The sequence below is a fragment of the Panthera onca genome, chromosome A3 (assembly GCF_046562875.1).
Source record: "Panthera onca isolate mPanOnc1 chromosome A3, mPanOnc1 haplotype 2, whole genome shotgun sequence".
NCBI classification, from domain to species: domain Eukaryota; kingdom Metazoa; phylum Chordata; class Mammalia; order Carnivora; family Felidae; genus Panthera; species Panthera onca.
The window spans coordinates 60,197,730-60,217,955 of NC_138341.1; the positions used below are offsets into that span (position 1 = coordinate 60,197,730).

The 20,226-nt window shown below is 39.2% G+C and overlaps 1 pseudogene; it reads right to left on the reverse strand.

The window, feature by feature from the left end:
• Positions 1-7,793: 7,793 nt before the first annotated feature.
• LOC144615817 (phosphatidylinositol N-acetylglucosaminyltransferase subunit P-like) lies at positions 7,794-8,403 on the reverse strand (annotated as a pseudogene).
• Positions 8,404-20,226: the final 11,823 nt, after the last annotated feature.

The following is a 20,226-nucleotide window of genomic DNA, read 5'->3' on the forward strand; positions in this document are numbered from 1 at the left end:
TAACTGACTGAGTGGCTGACTTAAAAGAAACAATGGCATGTGCTACTGGAAAACTACTGTTAAGACCAAGATCCCTGACCTCTAGCAGTTTATCATCTGGTAGTAGGGGGGCCTGGAAATGTCAGTTATGGGCTCTGCCATACCCAATGTCTTCTACAGACATTGGTCTTCTGCCCCCCCCCCCCCCCAAGAGTCTCCTACACAAAGAGCACCAAGCTGTTCTATGTCCAGGAATGGCCACTATTAGGCTGGGACCAGGGCCACCCCCACCCCCCAACAGGCTAGGCAGTGGCCAGCATAGAAGGATGAGCTGGGCCAAACCTATGGGAATAAGAGTTAGAAGCTAGGTGCACTTGGAGGAGGTAGAGGGCAGACACATGGGTAGGAGCTGGGTCCTAAAGGCTATGCCCTGTAGAGAAGCTCCTGTGACCTGGCTTTACCACTGTTCCTGTCTTTCCTCAGGCCTGACTATCCTCCTTTTTCTGGGTTCCTCTGTTATGTTCCCTTCCGATACCCATGCCTTACCATGTACCTATGCATATACAGCTGCATTACTGCTACTAGTTATGGTAACAAGAGAATCTTTTTTTCTTTCTTATTTGAAAATGTATTTATTTGTTTGTTTGTTTATTTATTTATTTATTTATTTAAGAATTTATTTTTCCTTTTTTTTATTTTTTTATTTTTGGGACAGAGAGAGACAGAGCATGAACGGGGGAGGGGCAGAGAGAGAGGGAGACACAGAATCGGAAACAGGCTCCAGGCTCCGAGCCATCAGCCCAGAGCCCGACGCGGGGCTCGAACTCACGGACCGTGAGATCGTGACCTGGCTGAAGTCGGACGCTTAACCGACTGCGCCACCCAGGCGCCCCTAAGAATTTATTTTTGAGTAATCTGAACCCAAGGTGGGACTAGAACTTACAACCTTGAGATCCAGAGTTGCATTCTCTACTGACCAAGCCTGCCAGGCACACCCTATTTATTTATTTAAAGTATAGCTGAGGGATGCCTGGCTAGCTCAGTTGGTTAAGTGTCTAACTCTTGACTTTGGCTCAGGTCATGATCTCACTGTTTGTGAGATTGGGCTCTGCACTGACAGCGTGGAGCCTGCTTGAGATCCCTCTCTCCCTCTCTCTCTGCCCCTTCCCTACTTGCACTCTCTCTCAAAATCGATACATAAACCTTAAAAAAATAATAATCAAGTATAGTTGATACATAGAAAATCTAGTTGATAGCAAGATTTGATAGTTAATAACAAGAAAATCTTTATTCGTGACCAAGAGGGAAGACAAATAAGGGAAGTCAGATGATAGCCACAGTATAAGTTGGAAGGCTTGTGGTCTTAAATGTTCAGTCTGGTTGTAGTTTGGGCTTGCCTAGGCCTGACATGGCCACAGGGATTGTAAACTCCATGAGGGCTGCCTTGTTTACTGCTTTGTCTCCTAGTTGAGTGCCTGCACCAAGCTGGTGATCAATAAGTACTGGCCGAATGAATAGACCAGAAGCCAGAAAGATTAAGTTAAGTTTAGCACTGGCTATTTTCTGTGTGTCATGCTCTTTCTGCCTGCTGCTCCATGTCCCAGACGGCTGATGTATAGTTTCTACATTTAAGGGTCTCTTGGTCCTCTGACTTTCACTGGGGTTCAGCCAAATGGGGAACCCTTGCCAGATATCGGAGGGAAGGAGGCAAGTGATATGAGGATATTCTTACCCCCAATGACGCTACATTGTTGTGGAGTGGCCCTCTCCCTCCCATCCCTCTGCCTCCCAATTCTCCCACTCTTCAGGCCTAGACATGGTAGTGACTCCCAATCCAGTGTTATCAGCCCAAGATAATACCAATCCTTTGTGGTTTCCCCACCAACATTTCTAAATAACCCCTTTATTAAAAGCTCCTCAAAGCGTCCAATTTGAATGGAGCATCTGTTTCCTGCTGAGACGCTGACTGATAGAGTTCCCAAAAATCAATTGTGTACATTTCGCTATCTAGTTTTCTCTCTGTACCAGTACATTCTGCTCAACTCTATCGTGCTTCACAGAGGCACAATGGGCAGGAGGAGGTTTGCTCAACTTGGCCTTGAATGAGGTGAAGGCGGTGGGGTGGCCAAAGGGCAACAAGGGAGTATCTGGTCTCAGCACTAGTAAATACACTGCATAAATGCTGAGTGAGGGTGACCACTTGGTCACTACCTTCCCCAGGACAAATTCTGGGTCTGACCTTCTGTTAGGCAAGCAAGTTTTCCTTCTCAGGTAAAATTAGTTTCTCTGGCTAAAAAAGCTGTGTTTTGAATCATGTTTTATTGCAGAACTACAAAATAAAAATCAAAGGTTCTCTTGGTGAGAAGGCCATTCCTCCTCTCTGACCACACAGTTAATTTCCCCAAATTAATGCAGCAGAAGCCGAGGTCGGGGTTGGGAATCGACTTTTCTGTGTCATTTTTGCCTTTTAAATTTGATAAGCCCTTGAAAAGCAAAGGTTATTGAGTGTATCAAGCTGTGCTCCTCTTACAGCCTTTGGTGTTGGGTTAAGGAGAGTAGGTGGAAGCAGTAGGGCTATTTTTATTTTTATGACAATTTTTCCTCTCTGAACATACTAATGGGGAAAAAGTTCATCTTTAATTTTCTTAAAAAGGAGACTGAAAGGGTCTCACATGATCCAAAGCTTTTTCTCACCTCTAAGAAAAAAAGCCTCCCTCAGCCCTTTATCAGCATATTATCTTGTCTACTTGGGATATGCTTTTACAACAGGTTTCCTACCAGGGAGATTCAGTAGCAGTCTCAGATAGAAAGGCCTGACTTCCTACCTAAGACTCAAATGGAAAAACACAGGATCTGCTTTATATGTTCTCTTTTATTCCCCCTCCTTTACCCCTTTAAAAGAGGGATATTCTTTAGTCCCCTGTCTTTTGGCAACAGCCATTTGAAAGAAAGAATCACGTGGTAATTATTAATTTTGCATGGGATCAACTCTGGCCTCAGCTTTCATTTGAGATGCAGTTACATGAAAAACAGACTGAGTTAATTTCATCCCCTCTGGGGTTGCTTGGCAACAAGGCCTACTTCCAGATCATCTCTTCTTCTTGGCCCACAGTGATCTCTTTAGGGTGTCTCTCATGCTAAGGCAATCATCACCCTGTTGCTGTCGCTCCTGACTGTGTCCCTGTGGTCCTGATGGCACAGGGGGTTTGTTATGGCTTTGCTCCAGTCACACGGTCTGGGGTCTGTAAAAGCCCTGAGCTTGTTAGCGCAGAGAATGAACTACACTGGGGAATTTGGGATTCAAACAATTGAGGTTAGACAGGAAAGAGAGGGAGCATGAACAACGTCTGAGGTGATGCTGGAGGGCAGTGGGCTGAGATACAATAAATACTAAAGTCCATTTAAAAAAAAAAAAAGCATTACTATGCTCTGATTTGGAAATCTTTCTAAACGACACTGTTAAATGATAAATGCAAAGTCCAGAACAGTATGCATAGGATGCTAGATTGGGGGCAGGGAGGTGGAGAAATGGGGGGGTATGAAAATATTTTTATGTTTGCATAAAGAAAAATACAGATGGCCACCTGTAAGTGTTTGTGAGGCATGAGAGTAATGGGGTAGAAAGGGCAGAGGTGAGGGGCTCCCTCTACTCGTTAGATGGGATGTTGCCCCTGATTCATGAATCACTTAATAAAGTCAATTAGATCTTCGAAAGAAAGAAAGAAAGAAAGAAAGAAAGAAAGAAAGAAAGAAAGAAAGAAAAAGACAAAGAAAAAAGAAAGGGCAGAGAGGAGAAGAAGACTTTTCACCTGTGTACCTCTTTATACTATTTTGCTTCATAAGCTAAAAGAATGTGTTGTTTGGTCAAAAAGATTTTTTTTAATAAACATTTAAAAAGTGTTAGGAACCGAAGGCAAAGTGTTAATGTTTGGGAGAGTTGAGGAAGTTCATTAAAGGGTATATGGGAATTTTTTAAACTGTTTTCATTATTAGTAACTCAACACATTTTCTAGCCTTCCCTTCCTGTTTAAACAGCATTCTTGCTATCTTTTATGAAGGAAGTCAATAGGTGCATTTTGAACATTTTGAACAACTTGGTAGGAGATAAGGGTATCTCTGAGAATTTTGAGCTGCAGAGAAAAGCCCTCAGCTAGGAACATTAGCCTTAATCAGAGTGTGCTTCCATCTCTGTCCCAAATGACTTTAGCTGTGGTCCCTGAAGATCTGAGAAGAAATAAGTGACAACCTCCTCAAGGACTGGCCTCTCTGAGAATGGAACTCCCATGATAAAACCATAGTTCTTCAATTCATATAAGCCCTCAATTGTACCTTCATGGGGCTTTCCTGGATATCCTTCAGTATTTTCTCCCACCTTTGCAGCAAACAGGCATCTACTCATCTCTGGAACACTCTGTACCTTGCTCTACTAGACTAAGCTCCTTGAGGATAGGTGCAATGGCTGAGTCCTCACTATATACAGCTCCCCTGGCATAGTAGAAATATGTACTTTTTGCTTATTTTTTTTGAAGTAATTACAGATTTACATGAAGTTGCAAAAAATATACAGAGAACCCATAAGTGCCTGTGTTTAAAAAGAAGGAAAAAAAATCTTACATCAATAATCTAACTTCCCGGAGCGCCTGGGTGGCTCAGTCGGTTAAGCGGCCGACTTCGGCTCAGTTCATGATCTCGCGGTCCGTGAGTTCCAGCCCCACATCGGGCTCTGTGCTGACAGCTCAGAGCCTGGAGCCTGTTTCAGATTCTGTGTCTCCCTCTCTCTGACCCTCCCCCGTTCATGCTCTGTCTCTCTCTGTCTCAAAATAAATAAACGTTAAAAAAAAATTTTTTTTTAAATAATCTAACTTCCCACCTAAAGTAACTAGAAAAAGAAGAACAAATTAAATCCAAAGCAAGAGGAAGGAAAGAAAAAAAGATTACAGAGATGGAGCATGCAACTCTTAATCTCAGGGCTGTGAGTTCAAGTCCTACATTGGGTATAGGGATTACTTAAAAATAAAATCTTTAAAAAATTTTTTAAAAAGATTACAGAAGAAATAAATGAACTAGAGAATAGAAAAACAATAGAGAAAATCAATAAAACCAAAAGTTGGTTCTTTGGAAAAAAAATCAATGAAATTGACAAACCTTTAGCTAGACTGATAAAGATAAAAGGAAAGAAGACTCAAATTACTAAAATCAACGATAAAAGAGAATGCTACTATCAACTTTACAAAAATAAAAAGGACTATAAGGAAAAACTAAGAACAATTGCTTACCAACAATAGATAACATAGATGCCATAGATAAATTCCTAGAAAACCAAAATCTACTGAAATTGAGTCATTATGAAATAGAAAATCAAGGGGCACCTGGGTGGCTCAGTTGGTTAAGTGTCCAACCTCAGCTCAGGTCGTGATCTCATGGTTTGTGCATTCAGGCCCTTCATCAGGCTTGTTGCTGTCGGTGCAGAGCTCGCTTTGGATCCTCTGTCCCCCTCTCTCTCTGCCCCCCGCAACGCCTGTGTACTCTATTTCTCTCTCAAAAATAAACACTTTAAATAAAGAAATAGAAAATCAAAACCACAATGAGATATCACTTCACACCCACTTGGATGGCTATAATAAAAAACAGGCAATAACGTGTCAGTAAAGATATGGAGAAACTGGAATTCTCATCCACTGATGATGGGAATGTAAAATGGTGCAGCACCGTGGAAAACTGTGTCAGTCTTTCAAAAAGTTAGAGAGTTATCATATGATCCAAAAATTCCATTCATAGGTATATACTCAAGAAAATGGAAAATGTACATAAATGTCTACAGCAGTATTATTCATAATAGTCAAAAAGCAGAAACAACCTAGATGTCCATTAAGTAAGGAATGAATAACAAAATGTGGTATATCTATATGGTGGAATATTATTCAATCACAGAAAGGAATGAAAAACTCATACAAGCTAGAATGTTGATGAATCTTAAAAACATGCTAGGTGAAAGAGGCCAGACACAAAAGAACACATAATGTATTGATTCCATGTAAATGAAATATCAAGAATAGGCAAATCCACAGAGACAGAAAGTAGATTAGTAATTTCTAAAGGATAATGGAAGAGAAACGGGAAGTGACTACTCCTGAGGATAGGGTTTCTTTTGCGGTGATGAAAGCATTCTGGAATTAGTGGTGATGGTTGCATGTATGTTACCAATATACTAAATTGAACCATGAATATACTAAAATCCATTGAATTGTACACTTCAAAAGGGTGAATTGTATGGTATATGAATTATATGTCATTAAAGAAGGAATGAATAAAAGAAAGCAGCAGTTAATGCCTTTAAAAATGTAATGAGAGGGATGCCTGGGTGGCTCAGTCGGTTAAGCATCTGACTTCCGCTCAGGTCATGATCTCGTGGTTCGTGATTTCAAGCCCCATGTCGGGCTCTGTGCTGACAGCTCAGAGCCTGGAGCCTGTTTCAGATTCTGTGTCTCCCTCTCTCTCTCTCTGACCCTCCCCCGTTCATGCTCTGTCTCTCTCTGTCTCAAAAATAAATAAATAAATAAATAAATAAATAAATAAATAGATAGATAGATAAATAAATAAATAAAATTAAAAAAAAAAAATGTAATGAGAGATTCCATTTACTTTTTATTCAGATTCCCCCAGGGGTCACATCTTGCATGAATATATACCTATCACAACCAGGAAAGTGACATTAGTACAGTCCACAAAGTTTATTTAGAATTCACCAGTTGTACATGGCTCTGTGTGTGTGCGTGTGTGTGTGCATGTAGTTCTGTGCAATTTTATCTCGTGTGTAGATTCATGTAAACACCAACACAATCAAGATAACAAAACTGTTGCATGATCACAAGTGTCTTTCCTGCTACCTGTTTTACTCATACTCTCCCCATCTCTAGCCCCTGCCAACAACTGATCTGTTCTCTATAATTTTGTTATTCCAAATTTAATATAAATTGCTACATATTATATAAATATAACTTTTTGCCCCCATGTTCATAGCAGCACTATCAATAATAGCCAAAGTATGGAAAGAGCCCAAATGTCCATCCACGGATGAATGGGTAAAGAAGATGTGGTATATATACAATGAAGTATTACTCGGCAGTCAAAAAGAATGAAATCTTGCCATTTGCAACTATGTGGATGGAACTGGAGGGTATTATGCTAAGTGAAATTAGTCAGAGAAAGACAAAAATCATATGACTTCACTCACATGAGGACTTTAAGAGACAAAACAGATGAACATAAGGGAAGGGAAATAAAAATAATATAAAAACAGGGAGGGGGACAAAACAAAAGAGACTCAAAAATATGGAGAACAAACTGAGGGTTGCTGGAGGGGTTGTGGGAGGGGGGGATGGGCTAAATGGGTAAGGGGCATTAAGGAATCTACTGAAATCATTGCTTCACTATATACTAACTAATTTGGATGTAAATTTTAAAAAATAAAAAATAAAGTTAAAAAAATATATATAACTTTTTGAGTTGGCTTTTTGCAGTCAACTTAATTCTCTTGGGATTTACCCAAATATTACCTGTATCAATAGTTCATTCCCTTTGTTTGTTTTTAAATTTTCTTTGGTAACATAAAATTTTATTTATTCTTTCCATTAATAACTAACATTTAAGAACATTTACAATATTAATAGAACTTAATCTAAGAGAAGTTCAATGTACCTTTTTTAACATCTTAATACTGGGTATTAATAAAAAATATTCAAAATAATTATGGTCAAAATTATTATGTCAAAAATCACAAATAAATGTTTGGTGTTAGTATGTCTACATATAATTCAGTTTTTAGTGTAAAATTTTTTGGCTGAAAAAAAAGAATATTTGGTTTGCTTCACTAATAGCAGTATGTCTTAATGCTGAGGCAGGCTCTTGGTATTTCTTCTGCTGTTGATTTTTAGTATAGTTATTTATGTCTGTTATGAATGGAATTGAGTGGAAAGGTACTCATCACATAAACTCCAAATAAAAGTACATAGCTGATTACTGTAGGAGATAAACAGGTAATGCAAGTGCCCAATATTTCTGAGGCCAAAAGGTTAAGCCTAAGGAGTCTAGTCAAGATTCAAGAATAAAAGGGGCACCTGGGTGGCTCAGTCGGTTAAGCGTCTGACTTTGGCTTAACATCATGATCTCACCGTTCATGTGTTCAAGCCCCGAGCCCCATGTAGGGTTCTGTGCTGACAGCTCTGCTTTGGACTCTATGTCTCCCTCTCTCCCTGTCCCTTCCCTGCTCGTGCTTTTTCTCTGTCTCTCAAAAATAAATGTAAAAAAAAAAAAGATTCAGGAATAAAGGCTCATACAAGATATAATACAAAGACAAACTGGAAGCTCAAGAGCAAAACCATAAACCACTCGTTCTGACAATGGTGATAGTGAATTTTCCACCATTTTCCTGGTGGGTTTAGACAATCAGACAATCTCAGCACCGAATCCTCTGTTCAAGCACAGCAGAGGGTGGGAAAGAGGGAAAATTGAAAGGCCAAGGTGCGAGAGTACCGCCAGCCCAGGCACAGGTGCGCCAGGACCCTCTCTGGGAGTGAAAGAGGGAACACGTCTATTTCTTTTATTTTAAAATAATTTTTAAAAAAATTTAGAACAGTCTTACATTTACAGACTTAGTATTTAGAAAGTACAAAGAGTTCTCATATACGCTACATCCAGTTTTCTCTATCATTAGCATCTTTCATTAGTATGGTACATTTGTCATAATTAATGGGCCAATCGATCTATTCTTATTAACTCAAGTTCACGCTTGAAGGTTCCTCAGTTTTCCCCTAATGTCATTTTTCTATATCAGGATACTATCTGATGTTTTACAGTTATGTCTCCTTAGGGTCCTTTTGGCTATGACTATTATTTTCAGACTTCTCTTGTTTTTGTTGACACTTGAAAGTTTCGAGGACTCCTGGTCAGATGTTTTGTAGAAAGTCCTTCCATTGCGATTTATCTGATGCTCCCTCATGATTAGACTGGGGTAATGTGGGAAGGAAGACCACAGAGATGAAGCACCATTATCATCACATATCATATCAAGGGTACATACTATCAACATGACTTATCACTGCTGATGTTGCCCTTAATTTCCTGCCTGGGATAGTGTTTGTCAGGATTCTCTAATGTAAGCTTTCTCTCTCTGTCTCTGTCTCTCTTTTTTTTCTTCTTTCCATACTGTATTCTTTGGAAGAAAGTTGCCATAAACAGCCCACATTTAAGGAATGGGGAATTATGTTCCACACTCTTAAGGGCAGAATACTTACATCAATTATTTGCAATTCTGCATGAGAGATATATCTAATGTCCTGAATTTATTTATTTATTTAGTCACTTATGTATATCAGTATGGACTCATGAATATTTATTTTATACTTAGGGTTACAATACAAGACTATTTTATTCTTTTTTTTTAATTTTTTTTTAACATTTATTTATTTTTGAGACAGAGAGAGACAGAGCATGAACGGGGGAGGGGCAGAGAGAGAGGGAGGCACAGAATCCAAAGCAGGCTTCAGGCTCTGAGCCATTAGCCCAGAGCCCGATGCGGGGCTCGAACTCACGGACCGCGAGATCGTGACCTGAGTTGAAGTCGGACGCTTAACCGACTGAGCCACCCAGGCGCCCCAAGACTATTTTATTCTTTGTGTTGCTCACGTTGTTCCAGCTTTGGCTGTTAGGAACTCATTCAATCAGACCCTATATCTCCATATGACCATCACTGTGAAGTTGATTTTTTTTTTGTTTTTAGCACTTTCTTTTCCTTTCTGGCACTACAAGATGCTCTAAGCTCAAATTCTGTCTTTCCTGTCCCATTCCTAGCATCAGCCTTTTCTCCAAGGAGCCCTGATTCCTTTTATTGGAGACTGGTGTTAGAAACCAAGATCTGGGCTCTAGGTGTGTTCATTGCTACTGGGCTGTCATTTCTTTTAAGCCCTCTCAGTTGACAAAGCAAATAAATAATAGGTGTGTATAATAACCTATATATATGCATACATATCTATAAATATTTCTATCTGTAATCATCTGTATCTATACTAAGCTAAACATGAGTTCACACTGGTATTTCCAACTCTAATCCATTACAACATAGATTATGTTAGCTTCTTCCCCTTCCCTTCCTTATCTGTAACCTTCCACAACAACCTGGCTCCTATCACCCATCATTCATTTAATTCTTCAATTCCAGTATACCTGTATAATGGTTTCAGAATTCCCATACCCTCATGGGAAATGGTACTTACATATATAATTCCTTTTGTTTTTAGTCTTATAAATGAGAGAGTGTAAGCACACTTTGAGAGAGTGTAAGCAAGGGAGGGGCAGAGAGAGAAAGGAGGAGACAGAGAATCCCAAACAGGCTCTGTGCTGACAGATGTGGGGTTCCATCTCACAAACTGTGAGATCATGACCTGAGGCAAAGTCGAGTTGGATGCTTAACCAACTGGGCCACCCAGGCGCCCCTGGGTTTTTTTCTTAAGCCATTCTAATAGGTATGTAGTGTATTACATTCTTGTTGTAATTTGCAATTCCCTAGTGACAAATGATGTTGAGCATCTTTTCATAGGCTTATCTACCATTTGTAGATCTTTTTGGTGAAATATCTGTTTAGATCTTTTGTTCATTTTTTAATTGGGTTGTTTTCTTATAGTATTTTAACAATTCTTTATATATTTTGTATGTAAGTTCTGTATCAGATATGTGTCTTGCAAATATTTTCTCTAAGTCTTGGGCTTTTCTTTTCATTGTTTTATTTAAAGAGGTTTTTTTTAAGTTTATTTACTAATTTTGAGAGAGAGAGGGAGAGAGAGAATCCCAAGCAGGCTCCACACTGACAGTGTAGAGCCCAATGCGGGGCTCAAACTCATGAGTCAAAACTGAGAATCAGACTTCAACTGACTGAAGCCACCCAGGTACCCCATCCAGTTTTCTCTTCTGTGAAGATCACTTCTCCATTTTGTAGTTAATAGGCAAACTGTGTAAGTTTGTGTGTGTGTATGTATGAGTTACCTTCATACTGTGTGAATATGCTCTTCTCCAACAGTCTTTTACTCATCGATTCATTGATTTGTGTGTGTGGCAAAACACACATAACAAAATTTACCATCCTAACCATTCAGTGTACAGGTCAGTGGTATCGAATACGTTCAAAATGTGGTGCAACCATCATCACTGTCCATCTCCAGGACTCTTTTTATCTTGTAAAACTGAAACTCTACACCCATTAAACAATAACTCCCATGCCGCCCTCCCCCCAGCCCCTTGCCACCACTATTCTCTCTGTCTCTGTGAATCTGACTACTCTAAACACTTCAGATAAGGGGAATCATGCAGTATTTGTCTTTTTGTGACTGGCTTATTTCACTTAACATAATGTTAATATGCTAAGTTCACATTAGTAGCATAAAGTGAACCTCAAGATTGATCCATGTTGTAGCATATGTCAGACTTTCCTTCCTTTGTAAGGATAATGGTCTACTGTATGCATATACCAGTTTGTTTATCCATTCATCTGTGAATGTACACTGGGTTACTTCCACATTTTAGCTGTTGTGAATAATGCTGCTCTGATCATGGGTGTACAGATATCTCTTTGAGACCCTTCACTGGTTTTTAAAGACAAATATTTTATTTTATATTTTATTTTATATTTTAAATGTTTATTTATTTTGAGAGAGAGAGAGAGAGCATGCATGGGAGAGCAGGGTGGAGGCAAAGAGAGAGAAGGAGAAAGAGAATCCCAAGCAGGCTGTGCACTGTCAATGCAGGCTTTTTTAGGTCTATGATCCACTTTGAGTTACTTTTTGTATAAGGTGTAAGGTCCATGTCTAGGTTCTTTTTGTTTTTTTTTTTTTGCATATGGATATCCATCACCATTTGTTCATTCCATTTATTGAAAAGGCTATCCTTTCCCCATTGAATCATGTTTGCCCCTTTGCCAAAGATTAGTTGGTTATATTTGTGTGGGCCCATTTCTGGGCTGTCTAACCTATTTCATTGATCTGTGTCTATTCTTTCATCAATACCATGTTGTCTTATTTTTTTTAAGACCTGAAACCATAACGCTTTTTTTTTTAATTTAAATTCAAGTTAGTTAACATAAATATAGTATTGGTTTCAGGAATGGAATTTAGTGATTCATCATTTACATATAACACCCAGTGTTCATCACAACAAATGCCCTCCACCCATCTAGCCCATCCCACAAGCCCAGCAACCTTCAGACTGTTCTCTAAAGAGTCTCTTATAGTTTGCCCCCCTCTCTGTTTTTATCTTATTTTTCCTTCCCTTCCCCTATGTTCATCTGTTTTGCTTCTTAAATTCCACATATGAGTGAAATCATATGATATTTGTCTTTCTCTGACTGACTTATTTCACTTAGCATAATACACTCTAGTTCTATTCATGTTGTTGCAAATGGCAAGATTTCATTCTCTTTGATCACCGAGTAACATTCCATTGTTCCATTCCATCTTCTTTATCCAACATTCATCAGTCAGTGGACATTTAGGTTCTTAATACGATGTTGTCTTGATTACTGAAGGTTTACATTAAGTTTTGAAATTGGGTAGTATGAGTCTTCCAATTTTTTTTTTTAAGTACTGTGTTGGCTATTCTAGGTCCTTTGCCTTTACATATAAACTTTAGAAATAGTTTGTCATTATCTACAAAATAATTTGCTGAGATTTCGATTTTATTGATTTAGATTTTGATTTCTTTTTATCAGTGTTTTCTAATTTTTCCCATATAGGTCCCATACATATTTTGTTAGCCTTATACTTAAGTATTTCATTTATTCAGTGCTATTGTAAGTGGGAATTGTTTTTTGAAATTTCATATTCCAATAGTTCATTGCTGGTATATAGGAAAGTAATTGACTTTTGTATATTAACCCTGTATCCTGTGACTTTGCTATACTCGTTTATTAGTTCCAGGGGGTTTTTTGGTTGTTTTTTGGGGGGGATTTTCTTGTCACTTGTGAATAGTTTTATCTCTCCTTTCTTAATCTATCTACCTTTTATTTCCTTTTCTTGTCTTACCACACTAGCTTTAAATTTCAGTACAATGTTGAATAGGAGTGGTGACAGAGGACATCTTTGCCTTGTTCCTAGGGGAAATTATCCCATTTCTCACTATTAAGCACGATGTTAGATGCAGGTCTCGTGTAGGTGTTCTTTGTCAGATCGAGGAGGTCTCTCTCTATTCCCAGTTTGCTGAGTTTTTATCATTTTTTTAATTTAAAAAAATTTTTTTAACATTTATTTTTTTGAGACAGAGACAGAGCATGAACACGGGAGGGTCAGAGAGAGGGAGACACAGAATCTGAAACAGGCTCCAGGCTCTAAGCTGTCAGCACAGAGCCCGACGCGGGGCTCGAACTCACGGACCGCGAGATCATGACCTGAGTTGAAGTCGGCCGCTTAACCGACTGAGCCACCCAGGCACCCCCTGAGTTTTTATCATTAATGGCTATTGAAATTTTAATTTACCATAAATTCACATGCAGGTTTAAGAAAGAATACAGAGAGATCTATGTACTGCTTACCCAGTTTACTCCAGTGCTAACAACTTGTAAAACATTACAACTAGAATATTGACATTAATACAATCCACCAATCTTGCTCAGATTTCTTTTTAAAAAAAGTTTATTTATTTATTTTGAGAGAGAGAGAGAGAGTGCATGCACAAGATCGGGGGAGGGGCAAGGAGAGAGAGAGAGAGAGAGAGAGAGAGAGAGAGAGAATTCCAAGTAGGCTCCATGCTGTCAGCGCAGAGCCCAACACAGAGCTCAACCTCACAAACTTTGAGAACATGACCTGAACCAAAATTAAGAGTTGGATGCTTAACTGGCTGAGCCACCCAGGTACCCCCTTAGATTTCTTTAGTTTAGCTTTTACGTGTGTGTGTGTGTGTGTGTGTGTGTGTGTGTGTTTATGCAGTTTAATCTCATGAATAGGTATGTATATCCACTACCCACAGTCAAGATACAAAAGAGTTAAAGAACCACGGGGATCTCTTTTGTTTCCTACTACAATCACATCCATTTCCATCCAGCAACTCTTCCCTACATCCCTAGTCACTGGCAAATATTTAGATGTTCTCCATTTCTAAAACTAAGCTATTACTTTTTTATTTTTCTATTTTAGAGAGAGAGAGTGCACAAGCTGGGGAGAGGGGCATAAGTTGAGACAGAGAGAGAGAGAGAGAGAGAGAGAGAGAGAGAGAGAGAGAGAATCTTAAGCAGGTTCCATGCTCTGCATGGAGCCCAATGCGTGGTTCGATCCCATGACCCTGGGATCGTGACCTGAACCGAAATCAAAGTTGGACACTCAACTGACTGAGTCACCCAGGTGCCCCTAAAACTAGTTATTTTAAGAATGTTATTAAGTTGAGGGGGGCGGGGAAGAGGGGGAAATAGGTGATAGGCATGAGGAGGGCATTTGTTGGGGTGAGCACTGGGTGTGAAAGCGATGAATCACGGGAATCTACCCCCAAAACCAAGAGCACACTGTATACACTGTATGTTAGCTAACTTGATAATAAATTATATTTTAAAAAATGAAAAGAAAACTCACAATGTTACTGTAAAAAAATGTTATAGAAGTTGAATCATTCAGTATATATCTTTTAGGATGGGCTTTTTTGAGATTCAGTATACTTTCCTTAAGATCCATTCAAGTTGTTCTGTGTATCAATAGTCTGTTTCTTTTCTATTGCTCCATAGTTTTCTATGATGTAGAAGTACCTAAGTCTGTTTAACCATTCACCTGGTTGAAGGACGTGTGGGTTATTTTTGTGTCTTTTTGCTATTATGAATAAAACTGCTATGAACGTTCACATATAAGTGTTTGTGTGACCATGGGTTTTTATCACTCTAGGATAAATATTCAAGAAGTGCAAATGCTGGGTCAGAAGTACATATTTAGGTTTGTAAGAAACTGCCACACTGTTTTCCAGAATGGCTGTACGATTTTACATTCTCATCAGTGATGTAGAAGTGATGTAGTTTTCCTGCATCCTTGCCAGCATTTAGTGTTATCACTAATTTTGTCTCAGTCATTATGATAGATGTGTACATACTTATTTTTTAAGTTTATTTATTTAATTTGAGACACAGAGGTGGGGGACGGACGGGGGGCAGGGGTGGAGAGAGAGCATCCCAAGCAGGCTCCATACTGTCAGCACAAAGGCTCAGAGCAGCGAGATGTGGGGCTTGAACTCACAAACCCGGAGATTGTAACCTGAGTCAAAATCAAGAGTTGGACATGTAACTGACTGAGCCACCCAGGTGCCCCAATCTGTACATACTTTTCGTGGAAAGCCATAAATATCTGAAAACAATTGAGCTAGTACTAACTGGCTAATGTTTCCTGTATGCCTGGCTCCAAGTTAGGCTCTTTGAGTGTGGAGACCCAGCTCCTGCATGCAAGGGACTAGAGAGGCAAGGCTAGGGCATGAGAGGATACCAGTTCTTCCCACGTGATTCTGACAAGCCCTGTGAGTTCACTGGTAATGATGTGTGTTGGATGATAAACCCTGAACCCCTAACAGGAACCTGTGTCAGGGAAATCTCTGTGGAGTTCAGAGGGAAAACAAAACAAAACAAAACCCAACGGCTCTGTGAAAGGGTAAGGGAAGGAAATTACTGGTTCCAGTCTGGATCCAGCAGAGGCTAAGACTTGGCTATTTGAAACTCCAGGTAAAAGAAATGACATTTACCCTCTGGGTCTCCAAAAAGGGGTTCAGATTCTGCCCATGTTTTGCAAAGAAGTAGGACAAAGCTAACAAAGGCCCACCTGTGGCAAAATGAAACTGATTTTCAACCTGAGAGAGCATCCTATCTTTTTCTACTGGATTCTGTTAAAGAAGAGTCCTAGGTTATCATCCGAGTTCTCATTTTCCTCAGGTTCTATTGTATTAAGGCTAGAGCATGAAGTTCCATTTACTGAGAGTTGTGAATATGGATAAAATCATGTTCAGTTCAGTAACTGTACAGGTATTGAATCTCAGTTATCTAAGGAGTAGAAGATGTATCAAAACTATTTGGCTTTGAAAAAAATAATGCCTTAGACAAAGGTCCGTTTTGTCTGAAATGACACAGAAACCTGTGCTCAGGATCTCATAGAGGCATAATGCTGTCAGGGGACTTCTGTCCTTGGCATACCTTTCTCCGCCCCTGCCCTTCCTGACCTTCACCCCAGGGGACATCTATTGTCTATACTCTGCTCTGATTTTTTGAAAAAGTATTTATTTACACCCAACCCTATTCAAAAAAAAGCTTTGAAGAAATTTAAAAATTAAAATATTTTCCTATATAAAATCGAACAACATAAAGGAAAACAGAACAAAAACTTGTTAGTTTAAAAAAGGAGCCGGGGCGCCTGGGTGGCTCAGTTGGTTGAGTGTCCGACTTCAGCTCAGGTTACGATCTCACGGTCCGTGAGTTCGAGCCCCGCGTCAGGCTCTGGGCTGATGGCCCAGAGCCTGGAGCCTGCTTCCGATTCTGTGTCTCCCTCTCTCTCTGCTCCTCCCCCGTTCATGCTCTGTCTCTCTCTGTCTCAAAAATAAATAAACGTTAAAAAAGTTTTTCTAAAAAAATAAAAATAAAAATAAAAAAGGAGCAGAAAAACAGATATGGTCAAATGAGTGTTTATCGCCCACAACAATTAGATTTTGCTTTAAAGAATGCTCTCAGCTTCTAATGCTCAGATGCAACAGTACTCTTTCAAAAGTCATTTGACCTTCCCATATGATGTCTTCAAAGTTTTGGGTTCAATTTATATGCCCATATTTTCCATTTCACTATTTCATTCTTCAATTACTGAGCTTTTAGTGGCTTATCCACTTAAATAAACATCTTAAGGAGGATTTTCCAGTAGTCTATGGCTCTAGCTGATGGCTATTAACCCTTCTAGAAAACTTAAAAAATGGTCTGTATGTTGCTTCAATAGACAAGCATTATTCATCTCAAAAACTTTCTGATGATAACTTGCAAAGATGTGATGAAGCTAGTTTCTCAGAAAAATGAACTGATGAATATATACTGAGGTACTCCTGTTAATATATGCTACCTAAGGTTAGGGACCTTGCCCACTAATGTACATCATACAGTGCCTGGAACATAACAGAGATTCAAATATTTACTAAAGATTACTGGGGCACCTGGGTGGCTCAGTTGGTTGAGCGTCTGACTTCAGCTCAGATCATGATCTTGTGGTTCATGGGTTCGAGCCCCACATCAGGATCCATGCTGACAGCTCAGAGCCTGGAGCCTGCTTTGGATTCTGTGTCTCCCTCTCTCTGCCCCTTTCCCACTCACACTCCGTCTCTCTCAAAAATAAATAAACATTAAAAAATAGTAATAAAAAAAAAAAAGATTACTGAGTGCCCTCTTTGCACAGGAGACCAAAACATTCTGGGAACATGCAGAAATAATGGATTCAGGAGTTCACGACCAGATGCCCAGCACGCCTTCACATACACACCCAAGTCCCATCATGGCACATATATCTATGTAATGGCGAGTGAAAGCTTTCAACTTCCTGTGCAAGGTCTTTCAGAGGACCTAAGATTCCCTTAGTGGTTCCCATCTTCTCAGGAGGTAAGAGAAACCCTGAACAGGCCCATGTGAAACTGGAAGAGCCATTATCTACTGAAAAGCCTTGACTGGTTGCATGTAGAGATATGCTAGCATGTAGTTATCCCGCTCAACCACTCAGCCTCTGGGAGAGACCACAGTGCCACCATTTCATGAGGGAAACAGTAGCAAGAGGACACATTTGAAATGACCTTTTAGATCCTTTAAGTTTTACGGTTGTAGTTTATCCCAGTGTCGTGTCACGGCTGCCTCAAACTGGGACCATATCTCTCAAGCCACAGGCTTTACTGTCCCTCTGGGCCATGTTAATGCTGCCACCTGACTTCCCAGCTGTGGCCCTATCATCTTTTCCAAATACTTAAGCGCCCATTAGTTTATAGAGCTGTTCAGAGGTGGTAGCACTTTATGTCTGGCTCCTGCCCTTCTAGGCAACAGGCAAATGTTTAGGGTGGGAGAACCAATTGAAAGACTAATAAATAAACCATAAAAGATGCACAAATTCTATGCTCCAAAACACTAATCGAAGAGTAAAATCCGCAGATTATTTTGACCAGACGATAACATGTCTCTCTTTGATAAATACACTAACAGAGTACAGCAAGTTTCTTAGTCTTGATACTGTTTGCATTTTGGTCCAGACAAGTTTTTGTTGGGAGTGCTGCCCTGTGCATTGTAGGATGTCTAGCAGCATCCTAGGCCTGTAGTCGCTAGATGACAGTAGCGGCCCCAGTGTCTCCAAACGTTGCCAAGTGCCCCGAAGGAGAACCATTGGCATAGAGTAAGCAACACAATCTGAAACCAAGACCTTCCAAAAAAGCCGATGAATACAAAAGCCCAAAGCTGATGATGGAATTTGATCTTAAAAATAGGCAAAATTTCAGTAATTGGTTTATCTTGCAACTTTATGTAACTTCAAAATTTTTTCTAAATAAAATGTTTTGTTTTTTTTTTTTTTTTTTTAATAATGCAGAAGAGAAACGGCTTGGATTCAAGCTTAATTCTTCTTCTTTTTAAAAAGACTTATTGAGATAGAATTCACTTACCATACAATTGACCCATTTAAAGTGTAAAAGTCAATGTTCTTTAGTAAGTTCACAGGTTTGTGCAACCATCTCCACAGTTAATTTGAGACACTCTCACTCTCTCCCAAAAAAATCCTCTCCCCATTTGCAGTCACACAGATTGCTCCTAGGCAGCCTCTAATCTATTTTCCCTCTACAGATTTGCCTGTTCTGGCAAATATAAATATAAATGTATATTTCATATAAATATAAATATATACATAAATTTCATATAAATATAAATATAATTATAATATATAAATATAATTATATAAATAAATTTCATATAAATATAATTTCATATAAATTTCATATAAATATAATTATAAATGGGGCGCCTGGGTAGCTCAGTCGGTTAAGCGGCCGACTTCAGCTCAGGTCATGATCTTGCGGTCCGTGAGTTCAAGCCCCGCGTCGGGCTCTGTGCTGACAGCTCAGAGCCTGGAGCCTGTTTCGGATTCTGTGTCTCCCTCTCTCTGACCCTCCCCTGTTCATGCTCTGTCTCTCCCTGTCTCAAAAATAAATAAAAACGTTAAAAAATTTTTTAAATAAATAAATAAATAAATATAATTATAAATGTAATTAATTTAAGTGTAGTATGCGGTCTTTCATGACTGGCTTCTTTCACTTAGTATGTTTTCAAGGTTCATCCATGTTGTGGCATGTATCAGTCATGCCTTTCTAATGCTGAAAAACAGTTTTTGGTGAATGTATATTTTCATGTCTCTTGTGGATGTACCTAGGAATAGAATTACAGGGCCATGTGGTAACTCTAAGTTTATGATTTTCAAGAATTGCCAAGCTGTTTTCAAAAGCAACTACCTTTTTACATTCCCACCAGCAGTGTATAAAGGTTCCAATTTCTCTGCATCCTCCTCACCACTTGTTATTGTCTGGCTCTGCTCCTAGCTATCCTAGCTCACTGCAGCTTTGAGTTGCACTTCTCTAATGACTCATGGTGTTGAGCATCTTTTCATGTACTTACTAGCCATCTGTATCTCTTCTTTAGACAAATGTCCATTCAAATCTTTTCCAGTTTTTAAAAAATTAAGCTTTTTATTTTGAAGTAAGTGTAGATTCACATATGGCTGTAAGAAATAGAGAGATCCTAGATATCCTTTACTCAATTTTCCCCATGTAACATCTTGCAAAAATGTACTACAATATCACAATCAGGATATTGACATTGATACAGTCAAGATACAGAACATTTCCATTATCTCTATGATCCCTCATGTGCCCTTTTATAGCCACACCCACTTCCCTCCTACTCCTACCCTTCCTGACCTCTGGTAACCACTAATCTGTTCTTCACTTCTATAATTTTGTCATTTCAAGAATGTTATATAAATGAAAGAATACAGTATATAACCTTTGGGGATTGTTTTTTCCCCCCCACTCAGTATAATTCTCTGGAGACTCATCCAGATTGTCGCATGATGAATAGTTTGTTTCCTTTTATTGTTGAGGAATATTCCCTTGTATGGATGTACCACTTTGTTTAACCATTCACCTGTTGAAGGGCATTTGGGTTGTTTCCAGTTTTGAGCAATTACAAAT